This window comes from Bacillus rossius, chromosome 8 (genome assembly GCF_032445375.1).
Source record: "Bacillus rossius redtenbacheri isolate Brsri chromosome 8, Brsri_v3, whole genome shotgun sequence".
Classification (NCBI taxonomy): Eukaryota; Metazoa; Arthropoda; class Insecta; order Phasmatodea; family Bacillidae; genus Bacillus; species Bacillus rossius.
In genome coordinates this window covers 13,298,709-13,321,133 of record NC_086336.1, presented here as the reverse complement: position 1 = coordinate 13,321,133, position 22,425 = coordinate 13,298,709, and the positions used below count along the sequence as shown (strand labels likewise).

Here is a 22,425-nt window from a genome sequence, read left to right as displayed (position 1 = left end):
AAATAGATTTCACCATATAAAACATGTGCACAGCCATACTGTATTATTCTTGCTATGGTTGCTTGTGACTAACAGAAACATCTATAGAGAACATACAACTGTCATCTGTGTTACCGGTTGTAAATAAGTTTTACTTTAAAATATTCAGTTATTTACTTTATGTTTAAAACTAAACTATAAAGTACACAAAACGTGTGGCACTTACTGCCACGTTTTATTGGACATTTACTTAATTTATCTATATTTATTTTATAGATGATATGGATTAAATCATGGTTTACCTATTTTAGTGTCATTTTGGAAGTAGTCTACTTTCGGCAAAACATTTCTGCTCGGTGGCATAGTTTTTGGGGTTTGTATTGCTCATGCGTAAGGACACAGGACCGCAAAAGGTTTACAATTTATTGTGACAAAAGCGACGAAAAACCTATGTGTATGTGGCAGTATATTCGTTTCATTGGAAACTGTTCAATAATTCACTTGAATGATGAAAATATTCAATAAAGTACACAAGAACATTCACACTTGGAGCAAATGTGGTGCTTTCTTCGTTGTTGTCTTCCCCTACCACCTCGCTCCATTGTAAAAATTCTTTTTTTTTTCAAATCCTGCGCTATAGAGCGATATACACTACCTCCGTTACGTATATTCACTTCTGTTACCCTATAATGACACAAACACTCAGCTTAACTTACCGTGTGTAAAGTAGTTTCACTACAGAAATCAAAACAATTTAAGATGTGTGTCAGTAACTTAATCAACGACATAATTTATGAGTTCAAAGTTGCCTTTTGAGAACACTTTACTTCATGCTGATCTTAAAATACTTTACACGACGAGGTCATTAGAGCAGAACATTGTAAAAACACTCTCGATACGTCTGGAAAAGTTTCAAGACGGACGCTGCGACATAACACAGCAGGTGCCTTGGGTAAGTCCCAGTGAAATTTCCCTCGCTATCCCGTGATGCACTGTTTCCAGTTTAACCTGTTTTCGAAGCCTCCGCAGAATAGCTTATTTATGCCGAGCTACGGCAGTTGCGTCACTCGAGAAACTCCCGACATAATAAAGTGAGCAGTTGTAGCGTTTATATGTAGCAGTATCATTTTAATCGTATCACTTTTTCGAGCATATTTACACACAACGTGAATTGTTTCTGTTATATGAACAAATGTTCTTTTGAAGTGACAACGTCTAATGAATCGATGAACGCCGGCTGCACGCACGAAAAAGTGTCCCGTTACTCACATTGTCCCGTTACGCTGTGTCCCGTTACGCTCATTGTACGCTTGCGCCGCATCTATCTCTCTTCCACTCGATTGGAACAACCATCGATTTGACTTTTTCGTGGCACATTAAACTTTAAACAGTCCCATTCGTTTCCTACTTTTCCTATCATCGTCCTATCCTTAACAGAATAGCACAGATTGGAAGAAGTTAAATAGCAAACATGTATAAAAGTTATAGTTGAAATAATATCTTCGTTAAAGTAATAAACATATTTGAATTAATGAGTGCAAATAAAAGTAAATTTATCAATTAAACTGTAGATTTCATTTCACTCCTACTTTGTATCCATACAAAATAGTGATAATTCAATAAAAATGATTCAATTATATTCATAAAAGAATGCAATCATTTCATTAATGTTTTGTTATGACGTTGTCACGTTGAAACTATCGTCCGTAAACCGACTTTACAGACAACCAATTTTTTTTATAATAATATCTTAACTGTCATCCTCAGACCATACAAGTGTCTACACGGCGTAGTATTGGACCAGTGACATATCAAATTGTAACAAATTTCAAAATTTTTGCACACAATTTACATAATATAAACAGTCGAAAAACTTTAACAATTAACCAAGTATGATAGTTATAATTTCCTTTCGGACTGTAGAAATTGCGCAAGATTATGGACCACAAGGAACAAAGAAAGTTGCAGAAGAAAATAACTCCAATCCATTCCTTCCTGCAGCCATCGTGTACCATAATAATGCAAAATACCAAATTTTATTGGACGAACATGCGTTGTCAGCCTTCCATTGCACGGGCACATTTAACAAATGCACAGCGCAGTACTATCTTCATATCCATATTCCACAGTATTTTTACCAAATCCTGCCCCTCTATCTACTGTATGTATGTTCCATAAATATTTTAAGATTGTAGAAAGGATTCGTTAAGAGTACCGTTTTGAAGTGAAACTTCTTTGCAGCCGGTAGGGAAAATCGAGTTCAGAACGTAAATAAAACCACTTCTGCCGCTCTCAGGAACGTGGCGATCAATGGTGGAAAGTAGGAAAACAAGAGTCAAACAACTGCAAGAATCGTTGCAAGTTTTTCGTTGCCATGTTTGTTACAATAAATTGTCAAACTCTAGAGTGAACATCTGTTGTGTAGCCTCCTCTTGTATTCTGTTTTAGCTAGCAAATGGCGAGCCGTAAACACAAATGGCATGTTACCATTTTAGCACACTTGCATACTTGCGCCCTTGTGTTCATGCATACTTTCACACTCGCTTAATTATTTTACTCGCATTATTATATACTCGAATGCCCGTACCCCCGTATGTACGGTTGTATACTTGTGCACTTTAACAGTGTTTTAAATATTTATGCAGGTACCCTACGCATTTCCTATCCCTCTTTGTGCGTAGTTTCATTTCTACCGAGCGTGGCGGCCACGCACTTATTGAGGTTACACTTCTTTAGTTGCGTTATGAAAAGGTTGTCAGTGAATTTTTACGATGCGCGCGCACCAGGAAACCAAATTTTCACAGAAAAAAAAGACTACGCACAAAAGCTACCTATGAATAAAAATTATTTATGTGCATTTAGTGATTGATATTTAATACTGGTTAATATATATTTTTTTTAATTTTTATTATACATATTAGTGCTATAAATAATATATAAACTTTTTAAGTGTATTTATATAAGTTAGGTTCTGTTCCCGTATGTATAACGATGTCATGTTGCTTGTAAGCTTCCATTGTCGCTGGCAGGGAGTGTCTGTAGAAGGTTTAGTGTCTCCTGGCCGTTTTCATGGGAGTGTTTGTGAGGTTATGTTCCCTTATGTATAATATTATTGCATTATAAAACATAAGTTTATTGATTAATATTTGATAATTAATTAACATTTATAAATAAGAATAAACATTCATCATATGTATTGATTAACATTTTAAATTAAAATTCATCTCGATTATTTTACTAAAATAAATAATAAATTAATCACATGCTTATATTTATATTTAATACAGTTTATTAATTTAATTTTTTTATTGAATTTATTGTAAACTTTGCCAAACTGTATTTATAATATCATTCCTGTAATTTTATTATTTTATTTTATTAATTATTTTCATGCAAAATTAAAGTTTATTTTTAATTACGTCAAGTAAGTATAACTTCTAATGCGCGTAAATAAGTATACGCGCCCTTTTTTTTAAATAGAAGATTAATTTGTCAAAACTATTCAATACTATTCAGCATTCAGGGACATTGCTCGAGGATACTCGCTGGTGGAGGGAGCTGCGAGTCAACTCGTTCTCCGGAAAGTAGTTGGTAATGACATGGTTCAGACGAGGTGACCGCCCACGCGCTTAGCTCGCCAGCCGCTGCACAGCTCAACACTTCGTGCACAGAGTCCAAGAACACTCGCTCCCAGTATCTGAGTTCCCAGCCTTCCGGCCCGTATACAGGCTGAGTCTGAATTCGACCGACCTACTTCAGCTGCCGGGTCGTCACGACACATTAAGCTGGAAACTTATTCACAACCTGTGGTCTAAATTGCTTCCCAAGGCTTTAACATTGGAGCTGAAAAACATTTTTACTGTAAATAATAGATAAAATATCTAAGATATGACACTCAGCGTCTGATTTTTTTTTAAAATTGAAGTTCTACAACTACAGAGAATTGTATTGCTGTAGCGAAAAAAATTCGTTGAAATATTGGCAGTAGTAGGTACCTGTATTTTACACATATTTCCCAATTTCATATTTCAATGAAATAATTTTGCTATTCAACAAAATTCGCAGTAGTTGTAGAACTTCACTCGATTAAAAATATTTGAACCGCTCATTGTTCCTTCTTAAATATTTTCTCTATTATTTTACCCACAAAAATGTGGGGAACAACTTCAAAGAATTATACCAGCATTGGGAACCACTATAGACCATAAGTGGTATGATGTTTTAAACTTATTTTGTTGTGATGAATCTGCAGCCGCAGTTTGCCGGTTGAATTCAGGCCCACTCTATACAACAACGTGGCACGAAAACCACTGCAAAGGCTCTTTAACCTAGCATGGTCGGAACTACGGCCAGTTCTGAATAGTAATTTCAACAAGTTATCAAACGTCATTACAGTTTTAACAAGAAAACAGAAAAAAAATTAATAATTAGTAAAAACCATACTCAAAACATTTGTAATAAGCTGACTTGTAGCAAGAGAAAAATACACATGAATGTTACTGTTTAAAAACGTCTCTGATATCACGTTGCGTCCTTGATTTATATATATTTATAAAAAAAATCACAGAGTAGGTATACACAAATGTATGAGTTCCGGAGAAAAATGACTTAGTTCGATTGGTGCCGGATTATATGATGGGCCTTGCTTAGTAATTCCGTATTAAAGAACCCCGACGCAACTTTAAACTTAAATTTTTGTGTAGTTACACAAACTAGATCATACTTTAAACTAGGGTAGACATTGCTCTTTCTACCAACAAATTTACTCTAAAATCAACGAAAACTTTTACTAACGATTATTTCATTAAAGATGCCAAGGTATTTGAGTGGCCAGACCACTTGCCTACGAACCAAGGTGATCAGGATTCGATTACAGTTGGATTCTTATTGGAAATATAGCGGGCGTTTGCTGTGAGTCGTAAGTATTATTTTATTTTTGGAAGGGAACACCCCCTCCCCTGCCATACACATAATCCCTTAATTTTATAATCCCATATCACCACTTTTCATCGGATAACAGTAGAAAGATATGCGTTACAACTCCTGGGCACTAGTTCTTATAAAATGCTAGTTCTGCTTCCACCAATCCTTGAATTGGACACAGGAAACAAAATTCACGGAAGTTTCTTCCTGCCTTGACCTATCAAGGCTTTGATTAGAGCAATAAAAGGCAACGCTAGTAGTTGGCACAGTGATTGCGTCTTCGCCTTGAAGTTCATGACAAAATCCTAAAACCGCACATCGTTGGCTGACTGGCCTTCCAGTCAACTTGAGCCCGTTTAACTAGAGCGATTGGCAGTTTTCTACTCGTTGATTTCTTTTAGGTAACTTGTTACCATGCTCCACTATTCTCAATGTACTTAGGGCATCCAGAGATACCTGCATTGTGCTCTCTAAAGGCCCCCACACACGATCAGTCTAGCTCCCAGTCCCTCTGCACAATCATTCAGTCCAGGTGATCAGTTCGGACCGAACAGTTTGGACTGAACCGAAGTCTTACCCACACACAGTCATTCTTGTGGTTACTGTTGCTGTTAGATTTATCGCTCCATTGTAGAATATCCATATATGTTTGTTGCAATCGTGGTTGCACTTTTAGTAAGAAAAAAGGGGGGGAAATTAAGATGTCTGCCATGATACACAGCTGATGGACTGATTGTTTGGACTGGCGGTTTGGACTGGGGAGACGTTCCCACACACGGCAGTTCGGACTAAGGACACTCGAGTCCACAGTCCGATTTGATGGAAAGCCACCAGTTCGTCAGTCCACCAGTTCCGACTGATCAGGCCACCATCCTTGCCCATACACGACAGTACCGACTATTTAAGTTCCGAAGACCAAACTGATAGTTTGAACTGATCGTGTGTGTGTGGAGGGGGAAGGGGGGGCTGAGAAACAAATTTGTGAAAGAATATTCAGTCAAAAAACCTGCGGAAGAAACGCATGGAGCAACACAGGCCTTAGTTCAATTAACGGAAATCGGCGCTTCTCTTGTAGAAAAATACAGAAGATAGATCACTTCGGTCAGATAGCTAGGTGTGCAGAAAAATATTTAGAGCAATATAAGGTTTCAATTCACACTCTGTTGCGAAGCTAATTAAAATAAGTTTCTAACACTTTTAAATAAAATAATATTATTGTTTTCAGTCCGAAAACAGTTTCGAACCGAAAAACAATCCCCCGCGGTATTTTTAAATAACTAAATAATTTAATTATGAACTAAATTATTTCAGAGAAAGAACGGTCACTACTCGATGCATGCCATAAAAATTATTAAATTAATTCAGTTAGTGGCAGGTGGTAATAAATATTAAGGATAGTTTTATATATATAATTCGTCTTTCTTAATTGGGACATAAAACTTATAAGCAGCACTTCAAACCTAGCAATTGATAAAACATTTAAAACAAAACAAAAAATGGTTGTCTGTAAAGTCGGTTAACGGACGATAGTTTAACGTGACAAAGTCATAACAAAACATTGATGAAATGATTGCATACTTTTATGAATAAAATTGAATCATTTTTATTGAATTATCACTATTTTGTATTGATACAAAGAAGGAGTGAAATGAAATCTACAATTTAATTGATAAATTTACTTTTATTTGCACTCATTAATTCAAATATGTTTATTACATTAACTAACAGATTATTTTAACTATAACTTTTATACATGTTTGCTATTTAACTTCTTCCAATCTGTGTTATTCTGTTAAGGATAGGACGATGATAGGAAAAGTAGGAAACGAATGGGAGTGTTTCAAGTTTAATGTGCCTCGAAAAAGTCAAATCGATGGTTGTTCCAATCGAATGGAAGAGAGATACATGCGGCGCAAGCGTACAATGAGCGTAACGGGACAAAGCGTAACGGGCACAATGAGTCATCCTTTTTCGTGCGTGCAGCCGGCGTTCATCGATTTATTAGACGTTGCCACGTCAAAATAATGGTAAAAATGTTCGCAGACCTGTTGAGATACTTCACTAACAAGTAGATACTGTGCTCTGTGGTTCTCCGAATGTGGCTGTTTGGACTGGTATAGCCGTGACGGCGGCGTGTTGTGCCTGGCGCAGGGAGAGTTGTTTGCACGGCCGGCTTGCCTAACGGGCCTCGCTAGTGTAAGCTCCCCCGCGCTGGTTTTCCCCGCCCGCGAGGCCGGCGGCGGCTAAGTGGTGACGTGTTCGGCAACCACCCGTTCAAAAGCACTAAACCTTTGAGCGAACGAAAGCATGTGATTCGTTCGCTACTTGAGGAATCGGTTCCTCGAAGGGGAGTCCGTTTGCGCTTGACGAAACCGGGATTAAAGTAAACGTCGAAACTATGTTCCATGGAAAAGTTTCTGTATGTTTAAAGTTTTCTGCTCATTGCATGCATACAGACCCAAATGACGGACGAGCATATCCAGATATGATTGTGTCGGTTAAAATCCACGCGCAAAACTCTCGAGCCCCCACCAACCACCCCCCTTAGTTTTGCAAATATCCTCGGGTCAACCCTTGCCAATCCTAAAGATTTCTGCTCCTGACGATTAGGAACGAGAACCGCCCAGTTTGATTCGTTCGTCGGGAGTCACAGTGACCCGTAATCGCGGCGTGCGCGTGTTCGCAAGAGCAAGTGATAACCCACCAAAGTAAAAAAAAAAAAAACGGTAACATGAGTGTGGGGTTAACGACAGGAATCGTGTCACTATTATTGCTATTCAAGGATTGTCAAGGTTTTGTTTATTAAATTAATGTGCGAGAGCCTTGAAATGTGTTCACGCACATTTTTAGAGTTAGACATCTGAAATTTCAGCTATCCGGGCCGTCGAGACTGCGATAACCAGCCGGGTCACAAGGCCGGCCACCTAGACGTAACGAGTAGTATATAATAGTTCCTCCGAGCGCAGGGGATGGAGCCGGGTCAATGAACGATTGCTCTGAAGTCACGGCGGCCATCTTGGACTCAAAAATTCCTCAAAATTCCTCAAAAATTACTTAAAATGTCTCAAAATGACTCAAAATTTCCCGTTTTTAATCCTTAAAAATACCAGCGGCTATAAATTTCCATATAGAGGCTTAAACATCCATGTCTACAGCCTCCGATAAGCCTCTGACGTCATCATGGAATATGACATCACTGTTGCAAATTTCCATTACGGCCGCCATCTTTAAAATCTTTATTTATTATACGATTTTAATGAAAAATTAAAATTTATAAAAAAATTAAATTAATAAAATTTTAATAAAAAATAGTTTAAAAACATACATTTACGACATGGAGCACGGAGTCCTCAGTTCGAACCCGGTGAGGGCAAAAAAATAAAAATAGAGACCGATCCTTTACTCATGGTGACTGTTAGCAGACTGACCCCCACCACTTTTTTCAGAGCATTTATATCGTCAGCTATTATGACGTCATGTCCGTCATCTTGAAAATCTTCAATTTTAATTCTAGAAATTCGGGAAAAATTTCAAATTTATAAAAAAAATAATTAAATAAATTCTAATCAAAATTCTTTAAAAAACTCGTTGTAAATATTGTTACGACCTCCATCTTGATTTTTATAAATGTTGCATGTTTCGCTATGCCCATCATCTTGGTTAAGTATGATGTCATCCTTTCACTTTTCGTTATGCCTACCATATTAGATTCTAGAGCGTTGCACTTTAAGTCACGGCCGCCATCTTGAAAAACAGCAATTTAATACTATAAATTCGGAAATAACATTTCAAATATTATAAAAAATATTAATAAAAATAGAATAAAATACAATTTAAAAATGCACTTAGGCCTTGAAGTCCTCGGTTCGATCCCTGGACAAAGCAAAAATTCTTAATTTTATGTAAAAATATTAATTTTAATAAATCACATTCAAAATTCTTAAAGAGACTTAGTTTCTTAGCCAACCATCATCCTATTAGCCATTACGACCACCTGGTAAAAATTAATTGAATTAAAATACCAGACAAGTGTCAGATTCGACAAATAAAGCACCGCAAGTTCTCTTACAAACATAATATTTATTACATAATTTCTATTTTACTACAGGAACACTTGCAAACACTTATAAACATTTAGCCCTGCATAGGCGTGAAATGACTAATTCATAGCTCCAATCGGTGTATACTTGACAGAGACGAACCAGAACATTTACTGACATAGTCCTCCTCTTCTTGACAGAGTTTCTGGATACCGTGTTTAACAGTTTGCTTCACATCGTCAGAAATGTAAATTACTGCAGCCGATGTCTTGAATGCACACTTCTTCACTTTGTCATCGAACGGCTATGGTTTTCCATATATACAGTCCAACCACAAGTTATATTTCAAAGGCCCGTTCGTTGCTACGTCATCAGTAAGCTGATTGATTATGTTCTGTCTGATATCGTCAAGAAAATTACAAATGTCTTTCGACTCACTAAACGTATTTAGATAATAGTAGTCTTTCAATGTTCCACGAAATGCAGACTGCGCCAAGTAGAAGCCATTATCATTCACCTGTAGAGCACCGATCACAGTCTTAGGTTTAGTTTCATGTCCAGACGTCATACCAATCGGTTGTTGCTCATCTGTTTTTTCGCCTGTACGCTCACAAGTCTTCAACCTAAACCAAGAAGTCGAAATTTCTGGAGGTAGTTCAACAGTAGGAACACGGACTCCACATTTACATTTTTCGCATGTCGACGCAAATTATCAATTCGATTAAACCATTCATGACACTCATCACAGCGAAACTTCATGCGAGAAGGATTCTTCGTACATTTACTCCTATTATGTGTTCGTACATCATGAGCAAATGCAAACGTCATATCACAGTAGCTGCAAGGATACCGTGGTGATGAAGACGAACCCGAACCAGATGTCGATGTAACTGCAGTTGTACCATTTCCAGGCACACTCTTATGTACATCAATAATTCGCTGTTGCACCGAAACCTTTAATTTCTGCACCGCAGCTTGGGCCTTTGCATGTTTCCAAGTGTCGCTTCAAATTAGCATTTCTTGTTAATTGCTTGCGACACTTTTTACAGCCAAACATTTTACGATAAAGGTTCTTGGCACATTCTTTCTTCTCGTGTCGTTGAACATTGCTGTTGTTTGAGAAAATCTTGTCGCAGTAACAGCACCGATGTTCGTTAGTTGTCGAATCACCATCCATTGAAGTCTCCATCGAGGTCGAAACGTCGTTCATCGTGGTTTCCTGCGCAGCCAGCTCTGTAGTCATTAAGCTCTCTTCTGCTGGTGCTACAACGACTGTTGACGTCTCCTCCAGTGTTGACGTCGTCGTTGCCAACGGGATCTGCACCTTCTTCGTCGCCGCTGACGTCAGGGTTCCTGTAGTCGTTGGTACAACCTTCATCGAGTTCACCGTTAAAGACTGTAAAGATACCATCGAGTTCACAAGAACAAGTAATAACACGAACTCTGCCCCAGATGTAAAAAAAATCTAGGTGATCCTTACACCAGTAACAACTAAACGGTATGCTGTCTAGGACTCGTTTATTTACTTGCACCCGATGGAATAATACGCTAGTCAAATCAAGAACCATTTAATATAATACAACAAACACAACACACCGTTTGGCTGGGAACGAGCGGTTACGACTATAACGACTAATTTAATCGAATGATTTTCATATGAGTCGTACTATCGATTTATTCGATAATTTTTTATTCAATGGTGCCCATCACTAATCCGGACAGCCCATCGCGCTCGCGCACGAGGTCGGAGGCGGGGAAGCAGATCGCCTCGCCCTCGGAGCATCGCGGGTCGGCGGCCTTGTCCTGGTGGAGGGGGGAGGAGGGGGGGGGGGGAGGACCCCGCGGCCTCGGCGCGGTGTCTGGGCGTGGGACGAGCCGCCGCCCAATGACGAGGCTCCTTCCTGCTCGCCGCGACGGGCCTCCCAGGGACGAGGTGTTGAATGAAAAGTATAGACTATGTGTGATTTCCTACAAGTGCTTCACTTGAGAACTACTTTCTCCGAAAAAAAAACTGTTAAACATACTGTTACGAAAGTGAGAGACACGACCGGAGCGGGCTGGCGGCCCTGCATGGCCACTGACGTCACGTGCCGTCCACTGACGTATGCCTGGCCGGATCACAATGGTCATCGCTACCCCACCCCCCTCTGCTCCCCGCGCAACGACACGCCTCGGGCTATTATCACCTTTGGCGGCTTGGTAATTCCGGACACGCATAGACCACCACGTGGATTGGCGTGAATAAGCGTCGCTATTCTCGATGTTTCGGGCATCGGGTCGGCCCGGGATTAAGCGACGAGTCACGACCACTCTCGTCGGTTCGAGAAGGGTGCCACAGGTATTTAAGCAGCGACGCCGGCCTCCATGGGAGTTTCGAGATTTCGGGGAGTTCCGCGAGTGAAGGGAAGTGCGACATCAACGAAGAGGGGGAGATACCCCCTCGAGAACGGCGCGACGAGGAGCGACGGGACCGAGAGAGTGCGACTGAGTGGCGCGAGACTGTGTGTGTGAGGACAGGCGCGAGGTAAGGGGCGAACCACTGTTGAGTCTAGCTCCAGTGAGGAGTGAGTGACATTGATTGAATTGCGAAGAAAACATTTTTAACTGCCAGTGATTGGGGTTCGGACATTTTTAAATATAATTATTTATTAATAATTTAAATATTAGTAATTAATAAAACTGTAATAAAACCTAATGGAGCTATCCCTTACGAACCCAGTTCTCCCCACATAGGTCGTAACAACAATAAAAGTATTTCAAATAAACTACCAAACGTTTACATTATTTAACGGAATTTTAAATATGGAGTTAGAAACGGTCAGGAGACGGCATACTGAGATATAGTTAGTCACTCTTTGACTTCACCATCACCACGCTAAATGTTGTCTCCCTCCCTATACTACTCAATGTATAACTTCCAACCTCACAATAAAAAAATTAATGACTATAAACGTTACCGTCGCTATAACTGCAAACTAATCTTCGCGTATCGTTTAACTTGTAAGGTTTCCTATGAATTATATTAACAAAAGATGTAATTTTCGCTCTGTGAGGCTAAACCCAAACAATAAAAAATAATAAAAAAAAATTGTGAGTCTTTCAGTACTCGCCAGCGATGTATAAACATCTAACCCGGTAACGAGCAAATTCACGTTTTATCGTGTTCAAATACAATTATAATACCAAACTCGGACACATAGTTCAACGTTGAAATCTTTAAAATAATGCCGAGCGTGATAAATATACAAAAATTGTGTTTTAAACTACATTTATTGATGCGAATCACATGTGATTTCCGCGCCCGCCGCTAGAATTTTCTGCCGGAGCAGCTACGTCATCTATCGAATCATGCATTTTCAGAGCGAGAGGTCAACATATATAATGAAACGGCTCCGAGAATAACATTTAAGGTTTGAAAAAATACTTAACACCAACTTTGTACCTGATTTTCGAGTAGCAATTTTATTAAAACACTGCCCATCTTAGTAAAATTCATTGAAAAGTCAATACTATAAAGTTTACCTTTGTCTCTATGAACTTTGGTTTCGCCATCCGCCACAGATAGCAGCACCGTGGTTACATTTACATTCTATGCGACTTCCGTTGCATTCACGAAATTGCTTCTACCATATGCCGTATACCGAGGACTAAGATGTTTACACGTCAAAAATATCTCGAAACTAAACCGGGTCCCCCGGGTAATATGGCAAACAACTCCCCCTCCCCCGAACAATCCATCAGCTGCCGAACAAATTCCTGCACCTCCTTCTCGACGGATACTTATATTGCAAAATAACTTTTCCGTTCAAACCAATATCAGAGTATCACTCAAATTCCAAGCTTATACAAACAAAAAATACGTCGAATGTAAGGAAACTGTAATATATATATTTTTTTCTAAATCTGGTAAAATTTGAGTCAACGACGTTGAAGTGTCGAGGAAACAGTTTCCCGAATCTTTTAAATAAAGATGCCAATCAGCATATGTTACAACGACAGGTTGATGTCCTTGTTCATTTAAATCAGGTTTGTGAAAGATTTTTGCGGTTTGCATGTGTACTTACGTATTATGCGTTCAGTTTTATAAATATGATAGGTAACTATTAAATAATGTGAAGCAGTTAAAATTTGAAAGTATCAAGAAAGTTCAGTAGAACTTTACGTTAAAAATCAAAAACTTTCTGATTTTTGTGTGTCCATGTCTGTTTGACTAAAACAATTAGTTGAAAACATGTTCATTAATTTTTATGGTTTTTATAGCCGACACCTAAAATGAAGCCAGTTTGTGTATATTGTAATAGATTGACTTTTATACAAATACATCGCTATTTTAGGAGTCGAAGAAGTTTATCATGTAATAGAATGTTCATAAAATGTTTAAGTTAAATATAATTATAAGTTATCCATATATTTTAGCCCGAGTGATTCTGTTACTTAGCCGAGATCCTAGTTTTGTACAGGGAAAATATTAATTGAATTGGTTATACGTTGTGTGGTTGGTAGTGTCAGAATCGTTAGTGGCAGATTTATGAGAGAGAGAGAGAGTAAAAAAAGAAGGAAATACGTTTAATTTGGGAGTGGAAAGCTGTGTTTACTTCTATGCTCCCTGTCTGGAACTGTGCCTATGGCCGCCAATTTACTTAATTTTTTTGCTCGAGAAACCACAGGACATAGCTTTGCTAATATGTCACCTGCAGTCACCCACGAAATAAAATGTCGGATCTACCGGCGCGGCGGAGTCGTGCCGAAACATGTTAATTAACACCTGACTTTAACTGCATAATTAAGATGAACAAAATTCAATCATTATTTGTCGTATAAATTATTTTGATAAATAATAAAAAATTGGAAATTCCGTAAAAACATTTACTTTAATAACTAACAGTGAACGTGACTCCAGATCCGATAGCAGAATGTTCAAAATATTTCTGATCAGTGAAGACAGTATGCTACTGCGTGAGAAAAGCCACACCACCTACCGCTACTGTAGGCCCATATGTCAGTGTGTTAGTGTCAATAGTAACTTAAGATATATAGGCCTATAGAGACCGGAAAAATTCGCGGATTCATTTCGTGATAGTCTAGAATCAAAAAATGCTGGCCTTTTTACTGCATCAGTGATTGGACCACAGTTTATATTGTCACGTGCACCTAGCCGGTGCCACCGCCATTTCTGTCACGATCCACTTTCAGAGGGGGGAGAGAATCGTAGCTCTTTACATAGAAACAACTCGCTTGGCATCAACTAGTCTTAACTTCATAAAATACTTTACTGTACCTAGGATCATAGGTTCGTCATCCCGTACAGGATGTCTGGTGAGAGCTGAACTAAGGAGATTTTGCAAAATAACATAATACTTAATTAAAATTATTTTATTCTTAAAGTCAAATACTCAACATCATTTTAAAGAACATTTAAATAGCGGGATTACAATTTAAAACAATAATCTCTTTACTTCCTTAACGATTGAACGACCTTACAAGAGAGAGAATGAGAGAACTTCACTAAACACTTCCCTAGTCCTTCCGAATACCTCAAATCATAATTACTACTTAAAATTAAAACAAAGATAAGTCCATACTCACATTTTCCAAAAAGCCTTTCTTGATCGATTACTTAAAACTAACGTAGGGGCCTCTCCTGCCCTTAAAATCCGAACGAACATTACATTTTAAAAATTATAACTAAACGACTAGTGACGAGGGCCATTGCCTCCGCCCAAAAGCTTGAAGATGACTACATTATGACCTAACTTAAATTAAACGACTCGTGGCCTCTGGCGTCGGCCATAGCTTCCGCCCGAGAGCCTGAATTCCTACATCACGAACGAACTAACAACTCGTGACCACAGGTGAGACGCATAGCCTCCGCCTGAGTGAGCCTGAATTCCTACATCACGAACGAACTAACAACTCGTGACCACAGGTGAGACGCATAGCCTCCGCCTGAGTGAGCCTCCGCCTGAGTGAGCCTGAAGTCACCACTCACTTGCGCTTAAATTCGCGCGCCCTGCCGCGCCTACCATAACAAAAGCTCGTTATTGAAGTCAAATTTACTAAACAACTAACTAGAACATCTGGGAAGACTACCCCCCCTCTACCCCAATGTGCAGGCCACACCGCGCGGCTTGTTACGACAGCGCGCCCCAGTAACTGCGGCCCGTGGCTGCGCCAGCGCGCGGCCAAACAAACAAACAAAATTCTGCAAGCCCGCAGCGCGCCGCGCCGGCCCCGTGCCCCAATTACATGGTCACGCCACTTGCGCTGACGAGTGAACAGAGCAGCCAGCCCAGAGTCCCGTCAGTAAAGTCCCTAAATTTGATTTCAACAACCCTGCAAAATTTCAACCCGCGACATAACCCTCCCCTCACAGAGCTCGAGCCCCATCGAGCTACCTCAAAATTACAAATTGTCTTTTTCCATTAAACCATAACTATAAATTCCTCATTTCACAAAAATAATAATTTTCTTAGTTCCTTGCTGTCTGAACATACATCTAGATTCTGCATAAGATTTATTTTAAAACAACAAGTATTCATAAAATTAAATGTAAAACTTTTATCTGGTTTGTTCTCACAGGAACCTTCAGAGGCTCGAGTTCTCAATTCTAAAAAAAATTGTTCTGTTAGTGAAGCTCTCTTTACAAATTAAATTACTGTTCTTAGTTTCTCAGTATTCGTTAAACAATGTGCAAATTCTTGATAATTATTATTATTTTTTTTTTTTTCGGTTTCCGTTTATTACCATACTTCTTTCGTTCTTCAAAAAAAATTAAGTGTCCTTACAGTGTTTCAATTAATTAAACTCTTATCTCGTGAAGGTTGGTGCAACTCCTCGAAGTCAGTGTTGTCGAGAAGAGTAGCTCCCTGGGCTGGCCATCAGCAAACACCACTCAACTCCAACAGCTACTGGACTGGCTTCCAGGGCAGCTCACAACTTCTCCCCACATCTGCTTCGGAGTTGTGCCATCCTCATCACGAACAGATTACAATTCTGAAACATCATCAACAGGCATTACCATCACGCCTGACAAATACAAAACTAACTACTAAACTGCAATCGATGGGCAAGGATGTAAACACACAAAAAAAATAAAATTAATTAATTCAACTGCTAACATAAAGTATCCCACCCTTAGCATAATCTAATCAGGCAAATAATTTGATAGGAAAAACTTAAGGAAGGGAAACATGACCTCCAATGATTTTCCCTAACTCTTGAGTCTTGATCTTCTCTATACAGCAAATAGTCCCCACGAAGTAACTGGGTTGAAGGTCAGTTCACATGACCCACCCATAACCTTTCTACTCTTCTTTTCTTCTGGGGGCAACCACAATGCCCACCAATCTCTCTCCATGGTGCCGAACCAGCTATCCCATGAGAGTAAACAACGTAGTCAATAGAAGCGCAGAGGGGAAACACCAATCTCTGGCTTGTCGAGTCATAAAACTGCTTTATCTTCTTCTTCTTCTTCTTCTGAGTAAAACATCTGATTAATCTTGCTACTATTCTTCCCAACAATAAAAAAAAAGTTCATCAGGTATCTTCATGAAAAAACATTCTAACTAATACTAAGTCTTCTTTTTCTTCTTTTTTTTTCTTCTGTTAGATGTAATAGAAGGCCATGTTAGGGAGGTTATAGGGAAAAAGAGTGGCCAATTCCCACCCCATCACCCACCTAGATCATGACTAATTAACTTTTAAACTTTCTATTTCAAACAAATAAAAAAAAAACATTTTTTTTTTATTCAAACTTTTAAACTATAATTACTTTTACTTCATAACCTCAAAAGCTAATCAATAATTCTAAATGAAATTGTGATTTACTGCATCCTTGTTCCATCCGATCTGTTTGTTTATAACCTTTCTTGTAAAGTATAAAATTTTCAAACATTACTAATTAAAAAAAAATTAAATTCTGGTGTCCTTTGAGTTACAATTAACTTTACTATTTCTTAGCTTGAAATAATTTAAGTTTTCAGAACTATTTCATTGTCTAATTCACAACACTTAAAAATCAACTCAAAACAACAAATCATCAAAATCAATAAGATCATCTGACCTACCTATCAGTACTGTGAACTTGAACTGTTCGTACACATTTATAATAAGCTATTGTATTTAAATTCCAACCTAAATAAGGTTTAAAAAAAACTACTAATCCCTCTGTAAATTAAGAAAATTAACTTTAAAAATTAAACTTAAGGTATTAGTTCTTTTTGACAGCTACCACAACTCACTAGTTCCATTACATTACTATAACCTAAAAAGTTCTGTAAAGACTGTTTATAACAAAAAAAAAACTCCAGTTACTGTCTTCCATAAAAAAATATAACTTTACATGACCTTATTAATCTCCACTTGTAAGTCCATGGCTGCCAGCTTTCTCTTCTCTTGAATCTTCAGTCTTGGCTCTTGTTTCAGTGATCTTGTATCTTGTCTCTCGAACTCTTGTCATCTTGTAAACTGGACTGCTGCTCAGCTCATCTTAAGGAATCTGTAACAGTTTCAAAAATACATGTTAATTTAAATTACATAATTCCTGTTCTTTGGTCCTAAAAAAAAAATTGTATTATTAGTACACATTACCCTGAAACAACATTATTATTCATTGTTTATTACTTAAAAAAAATGCTTTACCATAAAATCCTTTTTTGTTCTTTTCATTAGGCCTATTTATTTTCCTTCTTCTTAATTAAATTCTGCTTCAAATGTTAATCCTAACTTAAGACCTACCATCTATTTATTATTCATTACCTACATTATTTATGTTACCCTAAAATTCCCATAAGTTTCTAATACTTCCTATCAAAGACATTCTCTCTAAAAAAAAATTTACTTGTGACTCTTAACTTAACAAACTTAAAAAAAACTTTTACACTAGACTTAACTTATTATTCATTCTTAGTTACTAAATTTCTATATGTAAACTTTAGTACTTACAAACAAAAACTGCCTATTTCTCTCTACCTCTTAATCTCTTTCAATTATTACAATAATAATGTTACCTTGCATCTTTAAACTTTCTTCTTTTCAATTAAATTAGACATCTCATAACAATAAAAATTCTGCCTATACTCTTCTTATGGGTGTACAAACCCAACAACAAAATTTCAAATTCTCAAGTTTCCTTATATTTAAATTATGCAATGCACATAACCTCTGTGGTGCCTGTACCCTTTTAGGCCTACCACCTTCTCCTCTCACAGCATGACAACTCTTATTCCTCGGGGTCTGTATTCACTGTTACAAATCAAATATCTCAAAAAAATTAAAAACAAATTTATTATTTTAAGAAAACAAAAATTTACATTGAATTTACTATGGAGCCTGGAAATCTTAATGTCTCACAGCAGCTAACATGACTAAATCCCATGGAACCCCAGGTTTACATAACCTGTGCCCAAAAATTTAAGCATACCAGGCTTTCTCTGCACTGGTTTTACAGCATCACACACTATTTAGGGCCCCTGATCTGCCATCAGTCCCAAGGAGTTTTCCCACAACCCCTCTCTACACAAGCGCCTACCGCATTCCTCTCAATTGGCTATCGGTTTTACGGCATTCTTTTGGGATCCGACCATCAAGTTAGGGCTAATCGAACACTAAACCTCCATACTTCCAAACTAATGTAAATCAATTAAATTTTCTCTGTAAATTCTAAAAATCAAAAAAAATTATTCCAACATGCCAAAGAAACTTCCAAAAAAAATTCATAATCTTATCTTCAAACCATTAAAATAAAAATAAATAGATTACTCTGTTTTCTCCTTAATAACTGTAAACTGTCAACAAATATCATGTCGTAAATTTTAACTATGCTTACTGACTCTTAATCATAAAATCTCATTTGTCCTAATTAATAAACAACCGATTTCCTTAAAATCTCACTGTATCTCTCACACTCAAACTTCACTGGCTGAATATCTCAATAAATTCAAAAACAATTATCTAAACTCTTAAAGAAACTCCTCCCCAATTATTCAAATTACTTCACCTTATTTTATTTCATTACTTAAAACACCTTACTCAAAAAAAATTAATTAATTATCTAGCTATCTTCCATTATTATTTATTTACCGAACAAAACTTTCTCCTAAATTAATTTAGTAAAATTCAATTTCACATTAGGCAAGTACACTAACTCTCTACAGCAATGTTTCTCATTTCCCTCCTTCCTAACTGAATCCAATCTTACTTAACCTCCAGGGAATTTACCTCACAAAATAACCAAAAATTTCACTGTAGTGCCTATCTGCTATAGGCCCACTACACAGCAAGGGACTCTAACCCCACCAACAAACTTCATTGAAATGGTACCCTATCCCATACAGGATAGCCACTTCGGTACTACCATGGGGAACTCCTGCCCCAAACTACTCACAACTCTCAGGATTCTCCTGACCCTTAATTCCGTAGTCAGCCCATCTCCTATGGTCTGCGCTACAATTCCCTTTCTTCCCAGGGACACAACGCCTCACCTTAGGGTCCCTCGCCCTAATGAAAACATTAATTTTGTCTCTCTGTTCTTTTGGAGTAAATTCCCTCTACACACAAAATCTAGCCTTCCCAGTTTTCTCAATGCTTATCGATTTTATAGTGTACCTCCTTAATAATGTTTACAAATCCCAAAAAAATATTTTTAAAACCGAGGTAGAATTTAACTAACAAAAACATAAACAACTTACAACGAAACACTTCTAGCCTATACATCATACACTTCTTAAATTAAATTACTTACATACTGAAAGTTCCTCTTCTCCTAAAACACACTTAAATTTAAATGTATTTAACCAATAGTCTATTTTCTTATCGCTAAGTTACCGTACAGCTGATCAAAACAAGGTCACGGCCTGTCCACGTCTCCGTATGAGCCCGTGACGTCACCGAATTCCATCAGGTGCGCCAACCCTCGCTTGCGGTTCCTCCGTTCTCCGCTAGGTCTCAGCACCTCCCCGTCACGTGTTCATTCTGCCACGTCCACTGACGTGTCGTTCTGAAACAACTCTCAACATTTTTCTAATTAAAACAAAACATCACTATAAATTCTATAACTCTCTTTTACATAAACTCTCGTTTTCTTTTTAATTCCTTTCTAACGTTTATCCTTCCCTCGACTGATTTAATTCGTACGTCTCGTCTCCTACGCGCACGACAACAAAACAAACTTCACTTGAAAATAATTCCTATTTACGAAAAAAACTTTATTTTAAATTTTAACTCTCTTAACCTACAATCTTAAAATTAATTTCAATTAAATTAAACCACTTGCATTATCTCTATTAATCATTTAAATTATAACGTATTCTCCTCACGTAAAAATCCCTGATAAACTCAACGACTTAAAACAACTTATCACTATAAACTTTATCCTTACAAGTATACTCAAATAAACATCTGTTACGTCAAAAAAAAATCTCAAAGACTTCCTCCACTTAGATTAAATTCCGTAATCCTCTCCTCAAGTAAACTCTTAATAACCTGCTATCAGAAGCTGAAACTAACTTAATAATAAACATAAAAATCTACCTCTCTCTCTCTCCAGAAATAGAACCTACCCGGCGCCTCCACCATTTCTGTCACGTGCACCTAGCCGGTGCCACCGCCATTTCTGTCACGATCCACTTTCAGAGGGGGGAGAGAATCGTAGCTCTTTACATAGAAACAACTCGCTTGGCATCAACTAGTCTTAACTTCATAAAATACTTTACTGTACCTAGGATCATAGGTTCGTCATCCCGTACAGGATGTCTGGTGAGAGCTGAACTAAGGAGATTTTGCAAAATAACATAATACTTAATTAAAATTATTTTATTCTTAAAGTCAAATACTCAACATCATTTTAAAGAACATTTAAATAGCGGGATTACAATTTAAAACAATAATCTCTTTACTTCCTTAACGATTGAACGACCTTACAAGAGAGAGAATGAGAGAACTTCACTAAACACTTCCCTAGTCCTTCCGAATACCTCAAATCATAATTACTACTTAAAATTAAAACAAAGATAAGTCCATACTCACATTTTCCAAAAAGCCTTTCTTGATCGATTACTTAAAACTAACGTAGGGGCCTCTCCTGCCCTTAAAATCCGAACGAACATTACATTTTAAAAATTATAACTAAACGACTAGTGACGAGGGCCATTGCCTCCGCCCAAAAGCTTGAAGATGACTACATTATGACCTAACTTAAATTAAACGACTCGTGGCCTCTGGCGTCGGCCATAGCTTCCGCCCGAGAGCCTGAATTCCTACATCACGAACGAACTAACAACTCGTGACCACAGGTGAGACGCATAGCCTCCGCCTGAGTGAGCCTGAATTCCTACATCACGAACGAACTAACAACTCGTGACCACAGGTGAGACGCATAGCCTCCGCCTGAGTGAGCCTCCGCCTGAGTGAGCCTGAAGTCACCACTCACTTGCGCTTAAATTCGCGCGCCCTGCCGCGCCTACCATAACAAAAGCTCGTTATTGAAGTCAAATTTACTAAACAACTAACTAGAACATCTGGGAAGACTACCCCCCCTCTACCCCAATGTGCAGGCCACACCGCGCGGCTTGTTACGACAGCGCGCCCCAGTAACTGCGGCCCGTGGCTGCGCCAGCGCGCGGCCAAACAAACAAACAAAATTCTGCAAGCCCGCAGCGCGCCGCGCCGGCCCCGTGCCCCAATTACATGGTCACGCCACTTGCGCTGACGAGTGAACAGAGCAGCCAGCCCAGAGTCCCGTCAGTAAAGTCCCTAAATTTGATTTCAACAACCCTGCAAAATTTCAACCCGCGACAATATGAATGATACTCGGCCAATGAAAAACCTTTAACAAAAGAAGTAATGATTCACTAGCGTACCAGTTAACAGGTGTCACAAGACAGTAGCCAATGGGCAGGTGTAATTTTCTCGCGTGCATAGAGGATCATGGAGTATATCCTACTTGTCATTGAAATCGCGAATTTTTCCGGTCTCCATATATATATTTTTAAATTTTAAATATTTTGCTCTCAAAAATTCAGACTCTCTGCCTCCCTTTCAACTAAAAAAAAATTCCCAGTGTCCGCCAATGTTTCAATAACGGACAGATATGTGAAAGTCTGCGCGTCGGTTAGTTCTCCTAAAAAAAAAAAAAAATTGGTTGTCTGTAAAGTCTGTTTACGGACGATAGTTTAACGTGACAACGTCATAACAAAACATTAATGAAATGATTGCATAATTTTATGAATAAAATTTAATCATTTTTATTTTAATAATAAAAGAATAAATACTTCAAATTATACTAGTAATCAGATTTTTAAAATGCAAGAATAATTAACCTTTTTTTTGCCTAAATTGTTGTTGTAATAAGCAATGAAAACCACATTAACTTTTCACTTCACTTTATAAACAGCCGAGTGGAAGTGAGATGGATGCGTCGCAAGCGTACAATGAGCGTAACGGGACACAGCGTAACGGGACACAACGTAACGGAACAATGTGCGTA

At 38.0% G+C, this 22,425-nt stretch overlaps 1 long non-coding RNA gene across 1 annotated transcript; it reads right to left on the bottom strand.

Annotated features, from left to right (window-relative positions):
* Positions 1 to 15,656: 15,656 nt before the first annotated feature.
* LOC134535527 (uncharacterized) lies at positions 15,657 to 21,701 on the bottom strand. The gene is made up of 2 exons (XR_010075635.1): positions 19,684 to 21,701; positions 15,657 to 17,439 (listed from the first exon to the last, which is right to left on the bottom strand). It is a non-coding gene; the product is annotated as an uncharacterized LOC134535527 (long non-coding RNA).
* Positions 21,702 to 22,425: the final 724 nt, after the last annotated feature.